General features: G+C 55.6%; 1 protein-coding gene across 2 annotated transcripts in view; it reads left to right on the top strand.

The window, feature by feature from the left end:
* Positions 1-23,301, top strand: part of PAK3 (p21 (RAC1) activated kinase 3) — an 87,944-nt gene that overhangs the window by 15,137 nt on the left and 49,506 nt on the right. The window contains exon 1 of one of the 2 annotated variants that reach the window (XM_082770991.1): positions 8,900-9,022. The exons of the other annotated variant lie outside the window; for it this stretch is intronic. The gene's annotated coding sequence lies outside the window, so the exon portion shown is untranslated. Of the gene's footprint in view, positions 1-8,899; positions 9,023-23,301 lie in introns of those variants that run through there. 2 annotated transcript variants of the gene reach the window in all.

The following is a 23,301-nucleotide window of genomic DNA, read 5'->3' as shown; positions in this document are numbered from 1 at the left end:
GCATTTAACTCTGCTTATCCAGGTCACAGAAGCATCGTGGAAAATCGGAGCTCTCCTTTCCCTGTTGGCCTCTGGCAGGAGCCAGTGGTGCCTGCGTGCGCGGTGGCTGGAGAGCTCCGTGCCCCCCCAGGTGGCTTTGTAAAGGTTAATTAAGGAGAAGGTGCCAGCAGATGGCACTCCTGAATACACAGCACTGTCTCTGGGTTTTGCAGGGCCTCCATCACTTCGTTTGGGCATGTGCAGCAGAAAGTGCACTCGCGTACTGAATCCGTGCTCGTGGCTGCCAGCAGGTAGCCAGAGGTGCAGCAAGCAGCCGGCCTTCGGGCCAGCGATCTCCTCGCCTTGTTTGTTCTCCTCGCCTTACTTGTGCAAAGCTCGGGCAGCTCGTGGGGAGCTGCCAGGAGCTGCCTGTGGGCCAGCACCCCCAGGGGAGGTGTGGGGAGAGGCTGGGTGTGGATGGCACCCGAGCTGTGCCCCTGCAGGGCCGCAGCCCACCTGGGTGCATCTTGGTTTCACGGCTTTGGAGGCAATAGAGGGAGGAAAATTCCTACGTTACACGAGGGCTCTGTCGCTTTGGGGGTTGCCTTTCTGAACCCCAACCAAAAGAGCTCTAAAGCTCTCAACCCCGAGGTGCTTTTTCCTGTGGTGCTGCGAGCGGCTGGGGCCGGGCCTCGTTGTGCCAGCAGTCGGGGAGAGCAGTGACATTCAGCTTCCACTAGGAGACAAAAATGGCATCACGGGCCATCTGAGGGCACGTCTGCAGCAGTGAAGGCAAGGTATGGGCTCTATTTCTGAGCCACGAGAGCAATCTGTTCCCAGTCTGCGGGGCTTGTCAGCCCAGGAATGATTGGTGAGGCAAAAGCAAAGGCTGCAAAGCTCCTGCCTGGCTCTGGTGAGAGCAGGTGATCAGGGATTCGCTGTGCTACCAGAAGGTGACTGGCAGCCGTAGCGGGAAGCGATGCCAGTCCCTTTTGCCACAGCAGTTGTCCAGACACTTTGCTCCCAGCTGTAACTCGCCGTGCGTGCCGTCCGGCTGTCCTGGGCCACGCGTTGTTCGGAAGGAGCGCGGCTGCCGCACAACACCAAGGACAGCACAGAGGCTGCGCGGGGCATTGGGTGTGAAAATGCATTTTGCAGGTGCAGGGCTTAGAGGAGGCAGGTGGTGAAGGGACCAGACCTCCAAAGGGGGAGATTGGCCTCCTCTTCCCTCTTCCTTTGCTGCAGATGCTGGCAGATCGGTTCTCTCTGGGGGGTAGAGCCCACGTCCCGCATGGTGACAAGTTCAGAGGAGCAGAGACCAGGTCTGCCTGTGCAGAAAAGCAGAGAGCTTTTAGCTTAGTTTGAAGCCATGCCACCCATCACTTACCACCTTCCGTGCCTCCGGCTGCAGCCCGGGCTTGGTGTGCCTGCCTGGCGCCGGGGCAGGGGGCTGCCTGCGTGACCTCCAGGTCAGGGTGGCTGGGCTCGGTGAAGGTCCTCCCTCGGGACCTTCAGCCCAAGTTAACGTCAGCTGAAACGGTGGTGCTGGGTGCTTACCCACCAAACGGTCCTGCTTGGCAGTGCAGGTCTCCACCTACCAGCTGCGAGCTGCCTCACGCCCTGCTGTAAGGAGTGAGAGTGCCCTGGGGCTGCCCAGCACCGCTCGGCCCCAAGCTCTGCCCCAGGAGCTCCCTCCAGCAGCGGCTCCTCACCTGCCACCTGCAGTGTGGCCCAGGCAGCGCTTGCCAGGTGCTTATCTCCCCCGATGAGGAGGGCTGGATCTGGCATTTTCTTGCCTGCTTTGCTGAGACTTTAAACTTCAGGCATTTGCTGCCCTCGCCGTGGGACAGCAGCTGTTCCTGCTGGGGCGAGCACCCATCGCCTCCCTGAGCGGGAGCTCTCCCTGGGGCTGTGCAGGGTAATTGGCCCATTTCCCTGGTGTGAACCGGCGGCTGTGCGAGACAGCTAATGGGAAGAAGCCAGGGTAGCAACAAGATTAAAAATACATGTGAACAAACATCTTGTTTTGACTGCAAGGATGCGCTGAAGCATGAGAGCCTGGGTCCCGCAGTAAGCCAGAGGCAGGCTGGGCTGGCATGCAGGCTGGTGGGTGCACAGTAAGCAACGTGGGCAGCATGGAGGGCAGGAGCTTTACACCAATGTAAACAGGAGGAATGTCACAGAATCACCTACTGCATTCCTCTGCCTGCTGTCAGCTGGAGTCCCGAGTGGACACGGCATCAGGAGAGCAGCTGGGGTGCTGCCAAACCCGGTACTGGCCGCTGGCTCTGTCCCTCTGTGCCGGCAGCCTTGCTACGGGACAGTGCCTCTCGCTGTAAGGCTTGTTGGTACGGAGCTCACCTGCTGCTGAGAGCAGGGAGATGGGTCCCGAGTGTGGTGACCCCATCCTGCCGGGCCCCCGTTGTTCAGTTAGGCGAGGCTGTCAGGGAAGGTGGCGCAGAGGCAGAGCGGGTGCTCCAGTGAAGCGTGCTGCTTTCTGGTTCGTGCAACAACACAGTGCAGGCATTTAATTGTAATTTCTATTTTAGGGGTGATTGTTCTTGGCTGGATCGGGTCCCTGTAACTCTTCACAAAGTGATGTTCAGTTAGCTGAAGGCTGTCAACACACCCCAGTCATTTTTCTCTCATGCAGTGAAGGGTTTTTGGGGAGGGAGGTTTATGACATATCCGTGCAGAGCCTGGCAGGGGAGCTTCTCAGCTACCTGCTCGGGCGCTTCCCTGACAGGGGAGGCAGTCCTGGTACAGGGGCTGCACGCACAGCCTGCAGGGGTGGATGCCTGCTGCGAGACTTCTTCAGGGAGCAATCCACTTGCTGACAGAAGATGGCTTCTCCGTTTGTGCTGGGGTCGCCACACACCACAGATCCCTCGGGGTTTCTTGTGCAGCAGAAGGCAGAAATACCTCACGGAGGATGCGAGGTCAGGGAGCCCGTGCAGGTTTGTAGCCGTGAGCTCTGTGAGAGCACCCAGCCTCTGTCACCCTGCTGGCATTCCCTGACCCTCCTGGAGCATCTCGACCACTGGGGTGTCACCAGCTGGGGGTTGAAAGGGGACCCTGGGCCAGCACAGCACGGCTCGAAAGCCTCGCCCGGTCCCTGTCCCCAGGGGCAGCGATGTCCCCCACTTATCTTGGAAGTCTGACCCTCCAGTGCCATGCTGCCTATTAGCAATTCCAATAAAAATAATAATTGGATTCATGCCATCGAGTTTAACATTTTAATGTCAGCTGGGGATTTCTTCCTGATCCCAGCTTCTGCTTAGGTGACACCTTTAAGCAGCAGATTAATAAGCCTGGCTGTGTTCCCTGAGCATCCCGCTTCCCCAGCCAGAGACGGGGGCTGAGGTGTGGGCTTCCTGCACTGCCGGGCTCTGTGAACCTGAGTGATGCTGGTCAAAAGGTCTTGTTCACGATTCTGGAAACATCATTGCTTTTTATATTTGGTGTCAGTCTGAACTGGGTGGAGAACAAAACTGCTAAATTTGCCCTAACTTACATGTTCTCTCATCCTGTAGGTTCAAGCTAAAGTTACGTGTGCTTGAGACTAACGAAGATGGTCCCTGAAGGCTCTCAAATCCAAGGCAGGTCTCACCCCCTCCCTGTGCTTTATCTTGGCTCTAGGCTCTCATGAGCACACCTTTCGCTGAACGTACCGCTTGTTAATCTGGGGCTTCACAATTTTTCCACTCTTGAGATAAGACTTGTCAACCCTGGGATGTTTTGTAGTTGGCAAGGCATTATTTCTAGGAGAAAAGCCCGACTTTATTTTGCTAGAAAACTCATGCTCCTCTTCGAACTTACCATAAGAAATTTCCTCTGGGCTGGTGGCCTTGTGTCTTCAAGCCAATGCTTGGTCCTGCTATGCCATATCAAAGCAGACCTTGACTTGTTTGGTGCCTTGAAAGATAAATCTATGGAATAAACTTCTCCGTGGTGTCTGTACCTGCACGGGTGCTTGGCTGGGCTGCCAGCCTTTGGGTTATGGAGTTCTCCTTATGGCCAAGCACAACCCTAGGTTTGGGGACAAACTGTAGCACAGTACCTCTTGGTGTGAACAGATCTCTCAGCACTCACATCTTACTGTCTGTGCCTGTGGTGAGCCGCAGGCTGTGCCGTGTTGCAGGGGAAAAAAGCAAGGAGGGTGCTGGAAGGGCTCACAGACAGCGATGAGAAGGGTGAAAGGGTTCTCTCCCCTAAAAAAGTAACCACGCTGAGGGCGTGTTGGAGGCAAGGCTGATTCAGGCTCTGGTAATTCCTCTCTGTACACGTCGGTTTGTGTCTGGCATGTTTTGTGTTTACTATCGTGATGTGGTGATCTCATAAAGCTCAAAGTCCTTTTTCTGGTTCCTGACAAATTGTTTGTATCACCCAGGTGGTGTCAGTCCTGCTGCTCTAGCCAGTGTTAGGTACACCAAAGATAAGAGATGCTCCTTAGATAGTGGAGTTGATGTCTGTCTGTCTGCTATAGCCTGGAGCCGTCGGTTCTTTAGCTCAATGGCAAGTACTTGGCCTGGTCAGCAGTTGGAGAGGTTCCCACCTGTTAACATTGCAGGTCACAACCCCAGCAGGCTCAGGAAAGGTATTTTCGAAGTCAAGACACACATTCTCCAGCATGCTTAATCTCATTTTGAGGCTTCAGCCTAACGTCCTGCTGTGGAAGTGCTTTAAGACCACAGACAGCCCTTGTCTCCAGTCTTCCAGCTGCTGGAAGGACGCTGCCCTGAGCAGGCATGGCTGTGACATGTAGCTGTCATGGGGTGTTCTCCAGGCAATCCAGTCTTTGTTTGTGGAGTGGGAACCACATAAAGACCTTGCTCGTCTCTAGCCCTTTTGGACTGATGCTATCTGGATGCCTGTGGTACCTTTGCACTGCACCGTGTCAGTAACCTGGCATGTCCAGTACTCACAGGCTGCCACACAGCGCCCTGTGCTCGCCATCCGTAGTGACTTTGCTCAAATCCACCCGTGGTGGAGCTCCACTGACATCAGTGGGCTTGTCACAGCTGTGAAACAAGAGCTCCCTGAGATTATTAGGTATGTGCCACTCCTGTTCCCGTTCTGTGGTACAGTTACGGGACAAAAAAATCAAAAGAGAAACAGAGTTGTTGGCCTTGGCCCTGATTGTCCTCAGAGTTAATCAGCAATAACTCCACTGATGGTATGAGAGCAAAACATGGGTGAATACACCCAGAACCAGGCCTGTCTGTGCTCCTCGACTGGAGGTCTGAGCAAATAGGGATGTCTTATTTGGAGCTAAGGAAGATTGATAAGTGCAGAATAATCTATATATGGAACCACTGTAACCACATCACCAGCAATAACTCTGTATTGTGCTCCTAGGAAGATTAATCTTGTTCCTCAGCAGGAACTGATCTCGTATGAGATTAATTCTCAGATTCACAACAGTTGTGGGGAAAGTGGATCTTCGAGAGAGAGCTGAATGAGCAGGAGAAACCACACAGAAGAGAAACCAGATCCTGATTTCCGGGGACAGGAGAAGGAACCAGCAAAATGAAAGCAGCCTCAGCGGTCCCACCTGCTTTGAAGGAATCATTCAGACCCTCCCACGTGGAGACGCTGTGGCACTGTAGCTGAGGGTCTGGGATATCTTCGGGGTGCAAATTAGTCTGGCTACAGGCCAGCCAGAGGTAAGTCAGCACAGGCTTGGAGACTGTGGCTGGATTACCATGGGATGATGCCTGAGCTGCAAGAATGGTTTGCATATACGAACAATTTTTTTGCTTGGATTATATTTGCTTGGATACAAGCTTGTGGCTCCAGGGAAATTTGGGGCTCACGGGGATGCTCCCCAGACCCGAGGCCCCGCAGCTGGTGCTCTGGGTGGCTGTAGCATTGGTGGCTGTCACCACCACGTGGCGGTGTCCTCATCTTAAAGAGCCTCTGGGGTCTCATGGGGGACTTGGGAAGCTTCTCTGTTTCAAAGTGGTTCTGCTGATCTTGCCCTGAGATCATTTTCTCTGTGGGATTTTGCACAATGAGGCTGACCAGAGCCAGTGGTGCTGGTGCGTGTCCCAGGCAGGCGCCATGCTGTGGGGCTGCGTCACTGGGAAGGACGGGGCCCCGCGGGCTGCTGCACATCTGGAGGTGGGCAACTTCTTTTTGTGCCTGACTGAAATTCTTGGGAAAATGTAGGGAGATGGGGATTTACAGTATCCTTAACCATTAGGGCGTTTGTTGATGTCGCTGGCCTTTGGACCAGGCCCTTGTTGTGTGCCCAAAGCTTTGTGGGGTCTCCGTGCCAAGGCCGTGATACCCTGAGGAGCGAGGCCAAAATCCCGGTTCTCAGAAATGCGAGCAGTGTCACACCTGCCTCTAGGAAGTCACCTCCACGTGTGTTGGTCTGGGATGCTGCGATGCCATGGTTACTCACAGATCATGAATCAGCCTCTGGTGGGCTTTGTACTCGGGTACACGGGTCATCTCTGCTTGTGTTAAGAGGAATGTTGTGATGTGGCGGGTGTTTGACTGCAAACCAGGCGGGGCTGGGCTCCACAGCTTATCCCCCTGACCCCTGCCCCTGGTTCTGCAGGGAGCTGCAGCGGGTCCTGCCACAAGCCGCCTTCAGGTAGGGCTGTTCGTCCTGCTGCGCCTGTCAGAGGGTGATTTAAATTGCAGTTTCCAAAAAAAAAAAAACAAACCAGCACAACAGCTGGGAGTGACAGCGGGGATCTGTGGGAGGCAGCACTGCTCGGTTAGTGCACAGGCAGCGCTGCAGTGCTCCCTGCCTCGGCTTCCCCAAACTGGAGGAGCAGCGCTGCTGGGCTGCCCGGCCTCTCGTCAGAAGCGTCGCTAATTACAGCTCGGGCAGTGTTTCGGAGTACAGCCGTGAGCGGTATCGGCGCTTATTGTTTCCCTGTTGCGAAACCCTGACCCAGCACCGGGATCTCCTCGCAGTCATTCCCATCCCTTTCCGAGAAGCCTGATTTGTGAGCCCGGCACCTAACGTTGTCCCGAGAGGTTTTTGTTGCCTGCGATCAGCTCTGTCTCTGTCGTAGCTTTGAGTTTTATCTCACACGGCCCCACAGAAGGAGAGCAGCACGTGCAGTTTTAGGTTCCTGGAGGTGGGTTGGATCCCGCTAGATTGTTTATAAGTTGTGGAAATTCAGCTACGTTTTAATGAGGTGTAGCCGTGGCATTATGAAATGTATCTATTAAACGCAGTCCTTAGTTGTTGATTGGTATCTAATTGGCATATATTAATATTCTTATTGCATCTCAGTGAAATCCACAGCTGAAGCATTAATTTTGAGTAGGAAAAATATGATTTGAGGTAAAAATATAAACTAAAAGCACAGCTGCTCTTAATATGAAGGCTTTATTAATAAACTCTTACCCTGACTTCAGCAAATGTTTACAGTACATATTTTTAAAACAGACGAAGATGACATAAAGGAAACATTCTGTCAATTGTTTGCTGTAAGACTGATAGTTATCTACAGATAACGGCGGTACGATTAATAGTTATCCACAGAGGTATTTCCCATCTCCTCTTCATCCTTTTACAGGAAAGCCTTTTTCACAAGTGATTCCTCAAAGTGAGAGCGGGCATTGGCCTCTGGGGGTTGGTCGCTGGGTCTGCAGTCTGGCAGCCGAGCTTCCCCGCGCTGCGGCCACCATCCACGAAGGTTTCGGGCAGCCCCAGCGCACGGCGACTGCAGCCGGTGGTAGGTGCCCTGTGAGTTCACTGGGAATGGGGTGAAAACCACAAGCAGGACAAGGGGAAGGATATTTAACGAGGACAACAAGTTCCCTGGGGCGAGGAGATGGCGCGTGGCTGGACCCCGTGCCCCCTGCCCCAGGCTGCGTCGCCACCCCAGGCACCTTCACTGCTCGGGGCCCGCTGTGGTGCCGCTGCTCCATCCCTGCCGGGCTCTGGCAGGCACCAGGCCCCGCGGCCGAGCAGCTGGGGACCCCTGGGTGCTGGAGGCGGCCGGGCCTGCTGCCATCGCTCCGTGCCGCCCGGTGGTTCCCGACTCGCCCAGCTCCTTGCCAAGCGGGGCTGTTCTGGCATCGCCAGACGGTCCCCTCTGGTCCCCTCACCTCTCCTGCTCCCTCGGAAGCCTTCACGCTCCCTGCAGCCCTCCGGCGGAGGGGCTCCTTTCCGTGACAGCCTCGTTAGGTGGCTATCAGGAGCTGTTAGCAGGAGCTGCCACCAGCCAGGTTGTCACGACAACCGGGCGCCTTCGGAGCCGCTGGGAGAGGTCTGAACCTCAGGCGAGGAACCAGCCCCGGCTCCCTGCAGCTGCTCACCCGCAGCCAGCGGCTGGGAAGCCAGCACGGGCACAGCAGGCCCCCAAATTTAAGGGTGGGCTGCCAGCCGCCCTCCCCGGCCCCGCTGCGGGATACTCGGGAGCCTCGGCTGCAGAGCCGGGAGCTGGGAGCTGGGAGCTGGGAGCTGGGCTCGGCCCTGCTGCAGGACCAGCTCCGGGGCTGCTGCTGCGTGCGGGAGGCCCCCGGGCCCCGCGCTGAGCCCCGCTCAGCACCGCGGTGCGGCTGTCCCGCGGTGGGTGCCGGCTGCTCGATGCCTCCCCTGCTCTCTCACTCGCAGGCGGCCCCGCTGGGTGCTCGCCCCGCTCCCCGCAGCGCTGCCGCTCGCTCCCTGTGCCCGCGGGGCGCAGCGCTCCGGGGCCGGGGCGCCCCCAGTGCCCCCCCCCGGCCGCTCCCCGCCCCGCCCCGCCCCGCCAGCTCGCGCCCCCCGCGCCGCCGCGGGCCCGCCGCAGCCGCGCGGGGGCAGCCAATGGGCGCGGCGGGCGGCGGGTGACGCCAGGGGCTGGGGGGGCGGCGATTGGCGGCCGGCGGGCGGCGGCGGCGCGCGGGGCCGGGCCGGGCGCGCGGCAGATGGGCTGCGGCGGGAGGGGAGGGGAGGGGGCGGCGGGGCCGGGCCGGGCCGGGAGGAGCGGGGGCAGCGGCACCAGCACCAGTGCCACCAGTACCACCAGTATCACCAGTATCGCCAGTACCAGCAGTGCCAGCAGCGCCAGCAGCATGACGGCGGTGGCAGCAGGTAACGGCGGCACCCCGCGGGGCGGGCCGGGCCGGTGACACCTGTGCTGGGGCGGGGGCTGTGCTGAAATCATTGATTTATTATTATTATTATTATTATTATTTTCCCCTTTTTTATTATGATGATGATGATTTTTATTTATTTTTTTTTATCCGCTGCGCTCGCCCTGGGAGGAGGCTGCGGAGCGATCGCGGCCCCCAGCTGCCTCCGCTGGAGGCCTCCCGGCTGTGCCCCCCCCCGGCTGGGGCTGGGCTGGGGCTGGGGGCTCCCCGCCCGGCCCGGGGACAGGCTGCGGCCCGGCAGGACGGGGCCAGAGCCCCCCCTGCTCCTCCTCCTCCTCCCCCACCCCCGTGCCCACCCCCCACCTTCTCCCGGGGCCGAGGGGGCCGGGGGCAGCCCCTCAGGGGCCGCGAAGGAGTGCAGCGGGCAGCGGAGGCCTCCCAGCAGCTCGGCCCCAGCCTGGCGGTGGGGGAGCCTCCAGGGGGTTTGGGCAGCGGGTGCCCGGTGGGGAGCCACGAGCAGGAATTTGGGGTGGCTGCGGGATGGGGTTACGGCTGCTGGAGCCCAGCGAGCCGGGACATGGGCTGTGCACGGAGCCTGCCACAAGGCCATGGGATGGGATGGGATGGGATGGGATGCTCGCGGCCTCCCCGGGCACAGGACCAGGCAGAGGAGGTGCGGTGGGTGCTGGCTGCACGGCTGTGGCTCTGCACCCCGACCCGTGCGCACGGCGCCTCTTCCCCAAGTGGCTCCGGATAACTCCAAGTGAGTCTGAGGAGCTGCTGCGAGCCCTGAGCTCCCGTTACAGGATTAAGTTTCCCGGCTCGTAGGCCACCGCTCGCAGCAACAGCCCAGGACGCAGCTGTGGGAGGCATTGCCCGGGGCGAGCTGCTCCGGCTGTCCCGGGCACCGCGCTCCCCTCGGGGCCGCAGCACGGCCTCGTGGTGTGGCTGGCACGGGCTTCGTGCCCTCGGCACCAGCAAGCCCCGTGAGGCTGGGTGAAATCCCGGTCCCGCTGAGGCTGGTGAGTGTTCTGCTGTTGGCTGTAGTGGAGGACTTCATCTTGCACAGCCTAGAAAAAACTTGGCGTGAGGTCATCTTCCTCTACCCCCAGTATTTCTTGGCGAGGCACAGGTGAGAGCGGTTCGGCCCTGTAGGGTGCTGCCCACCCCAGCTGGTTCCTGGCCTGCCTGCTTGGTGGTGGTCCCGTTGCAGGTGCTGTTTCCTCTGCCTAGAAGCTTCCTCTTTTTCCTTCAGTGGTTCAGTGGTGACCCTGGATCCAAGTGTTCCTGGAGCTGATGGTGAGCTGGGGTCAAACTCCTCCTGGAAGCTGGAGGCCTCTCAGAGCTGCCTTCGGCTCCTTTGTTTCAGCTACAGCTGCACAGAGCTCCCTGTGGGGGACGTGTTGCCAGATTTGCCTTCCAGTCCTGCTCTGAGTGGGCTCCCTGTGACTTTGGGACGTTAACAAGGCTTTCGGTCTGTGCCTACCTGCTTTGAGCACTAATTTCTGCTCCTTGCTGTGCTACACAGCGGGCATCCTCGGGCCTGGGCAGGTGGAGATGCTTGTCTCAGACCCGCTGTCATTGGTGTGCCTCCTGCTCCTGGGGCTAATTGTGTGTTGGAAAAAATACGAGCAACATAAGGATGGATGTGTCTGTGGCTCGTTAGTGCTTTGTCTCAGTGCTTTGGGTTTTGGAGATCTTTTCCAGGTGCGATCAATGGCAGGGTGAACGTCAGCAGCTGCGGCTGCGTGCAGCTGACAGCACAGTGGGGTGTGCTCTGCTGGGGGCAGCAAAGGCACCCCCAGGTGGCACGGTGCCTCGGGCAGGGAAAGTTCGCTCTGGCACAACCCCTGGCCTTGGGGTTGTCCTGAGGCGGGGAACGGGCTGCAAGGTGGCAGCGTGGGACGTGCCAGGTGGTTCCCCGTGCCATGGGGGGGCTGCAAAGTGTCCGTGTGGTCAGTCCCACCAGCCGGGGTCTCGGTGGGGAGCTCTCACGTCCCCAGCTAGCAGAGCTGTGCCTGCAAGGGTCAGATGGCATTGTTATATGTTCAATTATCTCATTTCCTGATGTTTTTTATCGTCAGTTGTCTACCTAGTGACGTGTTGACAGACACAACTGATTCTTGCCGGATCCAGAGCGAAGTGCTGCTCTGCCCCGGAGTTCTCCGCGTGGCAGAGCTGGTGCAGGACACTGCCCTGTAGCCCTGCCAGAGGTTTGGGATGAGGGGAAATGGCAAAGCTGAGGTTGGATACACCTCCTCTGCCCCGGTCTTGTGTGCGTTTTCCTCGCCAGCAGAAGCAAATGAAGACAATTTGGATCCCGTGATATCTTCCCCACTGTGTTCAGGACGTTTTGGGGAGGAAGTTGAAGAGCTTCTTTGTAATCCCAAGAGCAAAAATGTGCTTTCTCAGAGACAGGGAAGCAAAGCCCTCGACTTCAGCAAGGGATACCACGTGCGTGTGCTGGTGATAGGCGTGCATTGATCAGCTCGCTGCACGTGCGGTTTGCCCTCCTGTGAGGCACTGCATCTCAGCATCCCTTCTGTGCTGCCATGGATGCCCTGTGATGAATCCACCATTTCAACACCACAGAAATTGGTGCCTACGCTTTAGTTGGGAAGGGCACTGCAAAGTACTTCTCTCGAGGGGTGTGAAAGGCCTCGTGTTTTCCTTGCTCTGCCTCCGCCTCCTCTATTCCCTCCTGTGAGGGAGAAAATCCTCTAGATGAGCCATTTCCCAGCGCTTCCCTGCAGAGGATTTTGCTTCGTCCTGCAGTGCCCAGATGCCAGCTCGTGTTTATCAGGTGCGCCCAGCCCCTCCCCAGATGCCACGTGGGGCTGCTGGTGTGTGGTGAGCCTGGGAGGGAGCAATGGAAGTCGCACAGCTGAAATCCTGGGCACTTGCTAACGTTGGTTTTGATGTCTCCTACCATCACGGGCAAGAGATTACGGACTTGGATTTGGGATGCACTTGTAGTGTCACCAGAAAAGCTGTCAAATGTGTGCTTGCAGAAATGGAGGCTTGGAAAGTGCCTTTAATTGTGATTCCGCTCTGCTCAACACAGATTGTCATGCTTTGAGCTCAGGTTTGTTTGTATCAGGGACAGACACCGATACCACAGCTCCTGTTGGGGCATGAATATTTCAACAACTGAAACGATGCCTGCCTGCTCCAGAAAAGAGCTGCTTACACCCTCGTTTGATCTTTTTAGTCAGCCTAGCCAGCTCAGGTTGGCATCCCGGTTATTTATTTCCTCCAGATATGGTCTCTGTTAGCCATGCTGTGCTGTTGCTCTCCCCTTTTCGTTGCAGAGGGTCTGGGAACTCAAGTTGGGAAGAGGTGAGATTTCTAGCAAGAAAAAAAGACTACAGCAGCCACAATTTGCTTCCTGTTTAGCTTATTGCTAAGAAGGCACCTGGCTTGCATTTTGTAGCGTGTGTGAAAAAATGAGGTGGGCTACAATTTGAAAGTCTCTGGAGTAGCAACCTGAGGGAAGAGTCTCCTTTTGTTTCTGCCCCACACCGCCCTGTGCTCTTCCGTGCTCTGTCAGTCTCCCTCCTGCCTGCACTACGGGAACGCAGGGTCTCCCTCATCTGTGACACCAATGACAAATGTCTCCAAAGCGTCTCATTAGGGATCACTTCCTTCCTGCAACCACGATCCATAATGCTGGCAGCAGCTTTTGAGCAGCTCGCTCCTCGCAGCGTGCCCCATCCTCTCCTCCGGTGCGCAGAGCGCTGCGGGTGGCCGGGGTCGGTGCCGGGCTCCTTCCCATGGTGAGGGGGAGCAGTAGGAGCTGGGGGCTGAGGTGGTTTCCCGTTCCAAGTTTCGGTGTGGTATTTCTCTCTTTAGTCCCATAGTGATGCTAGAGGTTAGTTACCTGTTCCTCGAGTGTTTTTGTTGTTTCATGCTGTTGGTGTTGTTTTCAGTCAGCGTGCGGGGCGCTCTCCCCGTGAGGAACGCGGCTGTTGGAGCGCTTCTGAACGTCCTTGTGAGCCAGGGCAGGACTTAGTGAGTTACAGCCACCTGCGTGTCCTGGGCAGAAGTATCTAGTGAACGTAATCCCAAAGTCAACACGCAGTAAGACTTAATTTGGGGCAAGGAGAGGGAAAAATGATGTCCTTGCATATTCTGGTAGCCTTTGGCATATAAGCTCGCATTAGACTCATGGCTTCGGTTGGTGGGTTCATCAGGCAGGAAACTCCTTGCACGTATGCTCAGATCTGCCCTGCAGGGCTGGGGAGACCCTACGGGGAGCTCTGTGGAGCTGCCCATGCCCCGAGTGCTGGTTCCTTTGCTGCAGAAGGGGTGGTCGGAGCTGGCCACGCTCCCTCCCCGTGCACTCGCTGTGCTCCAAGCGGTGGTGCCAGAGGGCAGCGCGCAGCGGGTGCGTGCCTCAGGCTTTCCCTGCGCTTGCAGAGAGAGGATCCCAAAGCAAGTTTTTAGTAAAAGATGTTTTAAAGGTTTCCATTGAAGGGCTATTCAGCTCTGGGATAACAGCACCGGTGTGCTCGGCAGGGGCTGGCTGCTCACGGGGCTGCCTCAGGTGTGCTGCTGAGGACAGGCCCTGCCGCTGGTGGTCCACGGCTCCCCACGGTGGCTGCAACACCAGGGGTGAAGTCAGATGGCCACAGCCGTCAGCAGGGAGCTGGCAGAGCAAATAAAGGTACCGGTGAGCAGCAGAAGTGACTCGGGTGACTCGGGTTTTGTGTCCTGACCCAACTGAGGGGAACAGCGCGTTGGCACGACGCGGAGCTTGCAGACCGAGGCCTGTGGGCGCTGAAATAACTGTGGGTCCACACCACTGCACGCAGACAGCTTGGGGTGGAGTTCCTGGCCTTTTCCAACGCAGAGCCCTGGCATTTCCATCTCGCAGCGCCAGCGGAGCCCGCCGCCCTGAGGTTGTGCCTGAAGGAGAGGCCTGCGGCACTGCTCCTCGGCACCTGCCCGGCGTTAAACGCAAGGGACTGGGAGGTGCTCGTGCTTGTGAGCAGCAGAAATTTGGTCTTTCCCTTGTACGTGTCTGGGAGAGGTGTCCCTGCGTGCATACATCTCATATGCAAATGTGTTTTGAGTCGCTGCGCGTTTGGTCTGTATTTAGAAGAGGAGTAGTTTGGAGAGAGAAGCCTCCAGGAAATGTCGATGTGTGCGAGCACAGTGGCTGTGATTTGGGGGGGCGGAAGGGGTGGGAATGAGGGGGAGGCTCACTGAGGTTTGTCTCTTCTCTTGTAGCATTTTGGGAAAACTCCAGCCAAGGCCCACATACAGTCAAATGAATCAGCCTCCCGTTTTGCCATAAGTAATTGGCAGCTTTAGCTGCAATGCAGTTTTGATCTATGGCTAATGCACTTTTCCTGGGTTGATTGAGGGGAAACACTGCAGTAGCTGCTTGATACGGAGTTGGCCTTTGTACGGAGCCTTTGAGCTACTGGGGAGCCATTGTAGGCTTCTCCCTGAAAGGCTGGGATTTGCTGCAGATTGTGCTCGTGCTCGAGTCTTAAGGCTGTCATTGCTGTTATCAGCTGTAGAAAATACATTTCTTGTTGCATACAGGCATAGAGGGCACTCTAAGCTGGCGCTCGGCACAGGATTTCCATGGAAGAGGCTCGTTTTGTAATAACTTCAGCAGAACATTCGTGTTCTCAGAGGAGTGACTGTTCCTGTCCTGACAAATAAAGCATTTTGGCCTTCTCCTACTTCTGTAGCAAAACGAAATTCACTTGTTTTCTAAAGCATCTGGTGCCAATTCAGGCTCAGAGCTTTCTGTGTCTGCTGTAGGATTTCCAGTGGGCTCGGAAAACTTACCAGACAAGCTCAGCATTCACCGCTGGAAAGATCTGGGGTAACTGGAGGGCTTTCTTGTCCTGGAAACAGGACATGTAGCAGTTGCCCTTGGCAGTCTAAGACTTGCCAAATGCCTTTTATTTCCTGTTGGAAGCATAGCTTTACATGGAAGGACTGTATTACTTACACGACTCCGGTATCTGTTGGTAAATATTGACTTTAATAACATACGCTTCACCTTAGCAGGAGAACAACAGTGAGGGATAAATGCCCAGCAGTGAGACATTGGTGTTCTGCACAATGCTTTGTAAAGACCACACGTATTATTTTCATGTAGCATTTGAAAATACATTATAAAAAAGTTACTTTGGGGATCCTGTAGTCATACATGTGACTAGTCAGCCTTGGCGTTTTATTCATGGCCGGGGCTTTGCTGTGCTAAATGCTGTCCAAACAGAGGAAAAACAAGCCTGGCCTCAAGGTATTCTTCCATGAGATTGCCTCGTGTGGGCAGCATGTGGCCTTCCTCCCCCCAGCCCGTCTATGGGGGAAGAAAACATTCCCAGAGCGTGCAGATGGAAAGTCCTGGGGCAAACTCTCAGGTTGTCTCCGCAGCATTTTGCACCAGAAATGAAACACAAAAATGTCTGGTTTTGCCTGCACCTTTGTAGGGAGCAGAGGGGAGCTCCTGGGTGTTTAGAGATGGAAACCTGCAGAAAGCAGAAGGGCATCTCCTTCCCCTGCCTGCTCACCTGCACAGCAGCACTGCTGCGTGTTTGGGTCAGCGCTCTGCGTGTAGCTGGACAGAGGTTATATCCAGACCAGCTGGGCTGAAGTTGGCTTTTTCTCTCCAGTTCGCTGGCCAAGTGTTTTCTGTTTTCTTCAGCATACCTTTAAGTGGACATTGTTTGGCCCTGCTCTGGAATGGAGCCGGTATTTCTACATGTAGGTAACCTTTTTCTTTCCTGAACAAGGTCATTGCATCATGATGCAGTAATCCTCTGCCTGTGGGATAAACCATCCTCTCTGTCTGTGTCTCCATCTCCTACTCTTATCTGTGTTTGTTCTCTCTTCAAGTGTGCATGGGGGGAGGAGAAATGAGGGGAGAGCACAAGTTCCGATTCTGGCCTGTTAAACTATGTTTAGAGAGAATAATGCATGGGTTGTGAGATGCGAAGGGCTGTTGTCTCGCAGAGCTATTGCTTTGATACTTTATCCACAAAGCGAAGCTCCCGAGTCTCAAGTCAGAAGAGCCTGGGGATGAAATTACACCTCTGCCAGGCTCTGACAGGTTAAACTTTACAGAGATGCAGGTAGCAAATTATCCGCCGGCTGAATTGCAAAGGAGGGCTTCTAAACGGGCTTTAAAAACCTGCCGAGGAGATTGAGTGGATAAAAATAGTAAGTTTTTGCATCCTTCTTTTTGTCTGTCGAGCTAAAAGCCATCTGCAAAGGAAGGACCGTGTCATTATCCCGGTGTCAGCCCAGAGGGAGCTGCGAGGTGGAGCCGTGCCGCTGGGGCTGGGACGGGGCAGCAGGGAGCTGGCGGCAGGCCCCGGCCCTGCTGCCCGACCCGTGGGACTGAGGTGCCTCCCTGCTTCCTGCAGCTTCTAATTTGTCGTGGACGTGTCCGTGTGCTTTTTCCGGGGTCAGTTTACACCACAGGGTAGCATCTGTGGCCAGCCCGAGGTGTGCCCGAGGAGCTCTGCTTCCTAACTCTTCGCTTCATTTAGGGTGAGGTGGCGCGGCTGCCTGGGCGGCAGGGGCTGTGCTCGGCCACCCGGCGGGTCCGTCCCAGCCCTGTGGGGCCGTGTAACCCGAGGTGCTGCCACCTCAACCCCATCGAGATGCCAGTGATGTAATTTCAAACTGTCTGCCCTGAGCGCCAGCCAAGGCGGGGAGGCTGCGCGTGCGTGAGGCGGGACTGGCCCTGCTCCCGTCTGCCTGCCCGGCCAGCAGGTAGAGGACAGGGCTCGGGTCAGAAGGAAAGCGGGTGCCTGAGCAGAGAAGGCAGAGCAGACGTCGTAGTGGCTGGTAACATCTTTCACCTGCTCCAAGGAAATAGCCCCTGAGTTGCTGTGCAGCTCCGAGGTCTCTTGAAGATAAGGACGAACAAGGAAGTTGAGCGATCAGGTTATAGGGGCTCCGCAAACTGCATAAAAAGATGCCAGGCCCTCACCATGGGTGGATGCTACAGCGAGGGAGCTGTCACAGGAACGCATCTGGAATCGTGAAGCCTTGATGGGTGGTTGCTGCAGTGCAATACTTTTTGGCAGCTCGGAGCATTGCCGTGGTAGAGCATGTGTCCTAAAGCTGGAGGGGGGCTCCTGTAGCTGTCAGCAGGACAGGACTATGGCAGACACCGTGCAGGGCGTGTTTCTGTGGGCATGGTTCTGCACTCACGTGCCTTTACGGCCATCAAAACAAACGTGTGTCTGGTTTGTAGAGCAGGCAGAAGAGCCTGGATGGGGCCGTGCCCTACGCGGAGACTCAGCAGTGCCCGAGCAGTCCCTGCTCCAGGCACTGGAGACACCAGTAGCAGCAGCCGTATCCTTCCAGTAACATTTTGTGCCTTACAGTCATCCCCAGCTTATTGTGTCCCAAAATCCACGAGTCTTCCCACAGAGTGCATCGCTGACACCAGCTTTGTCCACGTTTCAGCTGCGCTGCCTCTGTTGGTGAGCCAGGCTCTGTAGAGTTTTGCCCAGAGTCTGAACGTTTTAATGGAGGAGGGGAAATTTCCAAACGAGATTAATTCACTGCGTTCTTCTGTCACTGCCTGTTATTAGAAAGACCCCAGCGAGTGAGCTCGTGCTGCTTCCTGCTTAATTCTTGGCTGGTTTCTGCTTAATTCTGGCAGAATTGTTGGGCCCGGCTTGCAAGGACTGACCGTGCTGTAGGTAAAACCCGTTCCCAGCACAACTTCCCAGCCATCAGCTATGATAGCTTGGGTGTTGCTAACAGGCTGCGTTTCAGAGCAGCACTGATTTTGGTTTCTTAGTGCAACTTGTGATTTGCTGAGTTCCAGCTGAAAGCAGCTTTCCCCGGTCCTTAAAGGGTCGTCCTGGACCCGCCTGTGTTTGCAAACTGCAGAATCACAGCGTAAAAGAAGTCCTCTAAACACGCACAGCCGAGTGCAATACCTTTCCCTTTGCACTTAGATTTAAAACCGAACGTCATAAAAACAACTTCCAGCGCTTTGATGTGGGCTCATAATTTTCTCATGGATGCTATTAATATTGCATGCCCCTTTGCTGCTCTGGGGCGGGTGGAAGCACTTGCTAGCAGCAGGCAGCTGTGAGAAAGGAGCTGTTTGCTGGTGGGGAGTGAAATTTAGGCCAGCTGTGGGTGCTGCAACCGCATCTTAGAGGCTGTCCCTCTGCGCTCTCCCTTCCCATGCTTTGCCTGAGACTGCAGCGAGCGGAGTTTCTGGTACCCAGCATCCTGCAGCCTGCTGAGCTGCATTTCTGCTGTAATGTCCGTGCCTCACGCTCAGGCAAAAGGAGAGCCTGAATCATGCTCACGTTGGGCTCCTGTGGTGTTGCTGCAGGAAGTCGATAGCCCTCAACTCGAGGGACTCACCCGGTTAAAGCCGTTTAACTGCGAAGCAGTCAGCAAGAAATGATGCCCTTGCTTCGGTTTGGGCAGTGCTTGAAACTTGGCATCTCCCCCTGCACCCTTTCAGCACAACAAACCAGAGCAAGCTCTGCACAGCGTCCCAGGTGAGCTCTACATACAGGGGATGAGTTTCTTCCCGCAGGTCGAATTGTTTTGCAGTGGAGCTTCTGGGATCTGAATGGATTTTCAAACCCGTGTCAGAGCTCGGTGATGAGATTACTTCCAGCAAAAAATAACCTGTCACTGCTGCTCTTGGTCTGCGTTAGCTGTCTCACGGGGGGCTTCGTGACACAGCTGCCTTCTCAGAGGGCAGTCCTTATGAAAAAGAATGTCCTTTGGCCCAATCCTGCCTCCAGTTCTGTGTTCTGGCCTCAAGTTTTCATTTAATTTACAGGATTGAGGTTTATAAAATAGCTGTGTTTAATACCTGCATCAATTCCCATCTCGATGTGACACCTTCAAAATAGCATTTGCCACAGGAACGTGGTCTCGAGCCTTCTGATGCTTCCCAGCACACATCCGTCCTTTCTGTAGCTCCCTTTGGAGCTGCTCTCCCTCTCACAATCTTTCCTTTCCATGCAGAGCTCCTGAAGTAGGCATTTTGCAGCTGGCTGCGGGCGTTGGCCGGTCATCAGGGAAAGGGCTCCTGCCCTGGAGGTGTTTCCTTGTAGGCCAGGAGGAGAATGCCCAGTCCTGCCATCCCAGCGGCCTTTAGAAGAATGGAAACTCGGCTCTTGGAGGGCAAACCAAACCTTCTGCAGTGGCTTAGGATGTGTAAGTGATTCATCTCCGTATGTACAATGTACAGACTAGGATCCTATATCGCACTTCAATATAATGCCCCGAATCTGAATCGGATCGAGGCACTCTTACAGCCCGTAGCAGCCAAAGGCACGTTAGTGCTGATGTAGATCCTAAAAGAGTGAATGATCTACCTGGGTAAGCACAGCTGAGATCCATCAGTGACACACAAACTCCTCTGATAAAGGCCCCAGCTGTCAACGGGGGTGAGATTTTGCTGTGCTGGGAACAGCACGAGCCCAGAAAGCTGGCACGGTGTCTGCCTGGTTGGCCCGTCGTGTACCGACACAGGCAGGCACCGCGTGGGATCAGAAGACAGGAGAGGTTGGAGCTGGGCTGCTGCTCGTCTTCCTCATACTTCTCTTCTGCAGAAACTGGTGGAACTAGTAAAAGGTGAAGGGGCAGAGAAACTTCCCTCTCCAGCTCACAAGTCGTCAGAGATGAGTGCTGCACGATACGAATCCTGTTTCCTGCTTCAGGGATGGCAGGCCCAGCTCCTTCAACAACTGGATTTTTCCATCGCAAATACCAGAACCAGCGTTCAACCCCCGCTGTGGGCATCTCTGGGGAGAGGCCAGGACTCGAATGGGCTGTAAAAGCTCCTGCACCTGTTTCACTCATAGAGGTGGGCTCTTGGTATTGCAGATGTTAGCTTTGACCAGGCCCAGAAGGTAACATGCAGGAGCGTGTGCTGGATAAGTGTGAGTAACTCCTGTTGGGCAGCTGAGTTCGGATGTCAAGGCGTGTGCGACCCAAGCTGGGTTCTCGGAGCCGAGCGCTGCCTTCTGTATGCTCCTGGAGCAGGCAATAATTTTCTGCTGTGTTACTGAATCCCATCGTATTCTTGGAAAGCAAATGAATCGAGTTACGGCCGTGGTCGGTGAGAAGCTTCGGGGTAAGATGTTGAGCACCGGGAATTTGTCTGAAGGGTGTTGGAGGTGTAAACGCAGGAATGGTGTGGCTTCAGCTGGGGGCCTCATGTGAGGAGCGAGGTGTGGTGGTGTTCTCAGGTCAGGTGGGCATTTCTTTCGGAAGGAAGACTGGGATGAGCTTTGCTTTGCCAAAGAGAACTCGGAGGCTCTCTGTTCCATTGTCAGGTGGTGGTTGGTTGTTACGTGAAATCCTTGACAGAGAAAGGAATTTTTACGGTAGAAAGTGCAAGTGCCAGGTAAAACATGAAGAGATGGTGACTGGAAATAGAGCTAGGGATTTCCCTAAGAAGCACAAATTCCGTTTTCAATGCATGCTTTAATGCCACATCTTAGATTTTCCTTGATAGCATTCCTACTTGATAGTATTTCTAATCAGCAGGCCCTTATCCGTTCTCCACCAGTATTAGTTGCGGCTTAATGACATATTATAGTGGTTCTTTATCACTCAACTTGCCAAGTCATTTATCTCTTGGAAGGAAGGATGGAGAGGATAATTTATTGCCTCTCTGTCCCTTGATGTTCTGCAGAGCCTGGTGCATTATCAGAAATGGCAGGCGATTGCACCCCTAGAAAGGGAGGTGTTGCACGCCGCCCGCGCTGATGATCCAGCCAAGTCGCTTTAATACCCCGTTACACTATAGCCACAGAATTTGGTAGGAAGGGGATTAGGGAGATAGCTGGATAATACACAGGCATTTCTGCTGTGTACACACACAATGCTCACACGCCCACAAATTGGATTGGGGGCAGCTGTTGCCAATAAGTTTCCAAAGGGGATTTTTTCCCCGGGCACTGGTAGGTGAAGAGTCGAGGTGTGGAAATCCCGGGGCACCAGAACAACTGCACTTCTCTCTCCTGGGGACGGAGCTGTCGCTGCAGCAGGAGGAGAGGGAGCCAGGGAGGGGGGCGCATCCCGTGCCAGCTGCCCGGAGGAGCCAGCTCGGGTTTGTCTTTAAGAACTGCAGGCACAGCTTTGGCTGCAGAATAGGCTTCGGTCCTTTGAGTTGCAACGAAATGAAGGCAATTCATCCTGTCAGCCTGGGAGGAGGAAGTTCTGGGCTTGTCAGAAAAGTGGCGGTGGCTTAACTGATGCAGTTGTAAATCACCTGCTCCAGTGGTGTGGACGACTGGGTGTCAGGGTGCTCGAGCAAATTCCAGACTTTGCTCCAGTCCATTTTGTGCAGCTGGGTTGTCAAATTAAGTACCGCTGGCTGCTGGAAGAGCTGGGCCTGCTTTAAATGCGTTGGCATCAAAGCTTAAATCATAATAAAATGTTTCCTAAGGAGAGTCTGGCCAGTGTCTTCAGCGGCCTCAGTCTGGATGAGGAGGCAGGAAGGCAGGCGGGGGAGTAGCTCCCAGTCCTGGTGTCTCCTCCTCACTGGTGGGAGCTACCGTGAGGCCAAGCTGCACGAACGTGTGCCCGGATCCCTTCAGTGGCACTTGGGGCCAAGTGACCAGATGCAGGAGGTGTAGGACAGGCACGTCTTCCCTCCTGCCAGGGTCCCCTGGTCCTGCATTTGGCAGAAGGGCTTTTGCAGAGCATCCCGCGGCTGCGTGCACGGTAAGAGCATGGGGCCCGGCGCCCTCCTTCCCCAGAGCCCTCTGAGGAGCTCCTAGGCCAGGATGGTTGCTCGCTTGCTACAGCTCGCATGCTGTGCTTGGACGCACTGGTTGGTGTTCGGTCCAGCATCACAGATTCACGGGAAGGGCAGATCCAAACTGCCTGGGGCACATTTGTCAGAGAGCCATGATAATAATGGAAAATAACGGCCACAGCTCACCTTCTACCTCTTCCGAGCCCTCCCCAGCCATTAGCTAATTAATAACCTGCACGGGGTCCCTGGGAGGGGGCCAGCTGCTGCCTAAGGGATGGGAAACGCCAGTTCCTCCATTTCGTCCAGAGGCAGCACCTTCTGATGGAGCCTTCCTGAACAGTGGCACGCTCCTGGGACAAGACTCTCGTGCAAGCTGCTGACATGTAACTCGCTGAAAAATTCATGGCCAGGTCCAACCAGAGACCTGGGCTGTCCCAGGAGCGTGGCCTGTGTCCCCTGCATTGCCGTGTGTCCGCAGGGAGGCAGAGCCCTGAAGAGGCTTCGTTACAGCGGCATTGCAGCGGCTGAGCAGGGAGGGAGCTGAGGCACGTCGTAATTGTGCGGCTGGACAGCGTCCCCGCGGTGAGTCGGTCACAGAGCAGGGAACATCAGGTGTCTGGCACTTCTCCGCAGGGAGGCAGGGTGGGGAGAGCCCTTTTCATTTCGGATCCCATGTGGATGCTGAAAGGCACGTTTTTAAAGGCCCTCAGCTCCCCTGGAGAGGAACAGAAACGATGGGGACACCAGCAGCAGGACGGATCAGTTTTGTGAAAGTATCAACACAGCTGCTGGGGAGGCTGCAAGGACAGAGGGGCAGTGCCTGTAGCAAAGGCAGGTTTGGTGTGCAGGTAGAGCTGCCTGTGCAGACGGGCAGGGTGCTTGAACGCCGAAATACTGAGGTAAACACAGCTGAGAGTGCTCACCTTTGTAACGTCTGGCAGGTAGGACGCAGTGCTGCAGACAGACTTGATTGTTCAGGGATGTTGTGGTTTTACACAAGGGAAAGAGGGGTGATAACGCTCATTCTCCGTAGATCTTTATCTGCCCTGGGCCGCTGTGGTTGGTGGGCAGCTAACGAGTGCAGGAACACCAGGGCAAAAGCTTGTGCTGGCACTGCCTGCAGCTGGCAGCGATTGCTCCTCTCTGGAGTGCAGGAGACGCTCTGTGGATGGAATCCAGATGGTAGATGTGCAATATCAGGCTCTGCGTGTACAGGGACAGAGCCTGGGAGCTGGGGTTGTGTTTCTGGGCTGGGGAGCTCACAGCTGCTGGTGGTGAGTGCTGGACAGCAAGAGGAGCTGGGCTCCTGGGCTGGACGTCAGGGACAGGTGGTGGCAGGCGTTTGTTTATCTTGGTATTGCCTCCATAAATTTATTAGGATGATTTGGACTAGTAACTTAATCTGTGCACTGATTTCCTCATTTACAAGCTCCTTGCAGAGTGGTGCCTGCCTTCTGGCCAGCTCAGGTGAGCTCTGCTCAGCTTCCCTGGCCGCGGCCGAGCGGTGCCTGGTTGCAGAGCACAGGCTGCGTGGCGCTCTGCGGCCT

The sequence above is a fragment of the Aythya marila genome (assembly GCF_965140915.1).
Source record: "Aythya marila genome assembly, chromosome: 13".
Classification (NCBI taxonomy): domain Eukaryota; kingdom Metazoa; phylum Chordata; class Aves; order Anseriformes; family Anatidae; genus Aythya; species Aythya marila.
This window is presented reverse-complemented; position numbering and strand designations above follow the sequence as displayed.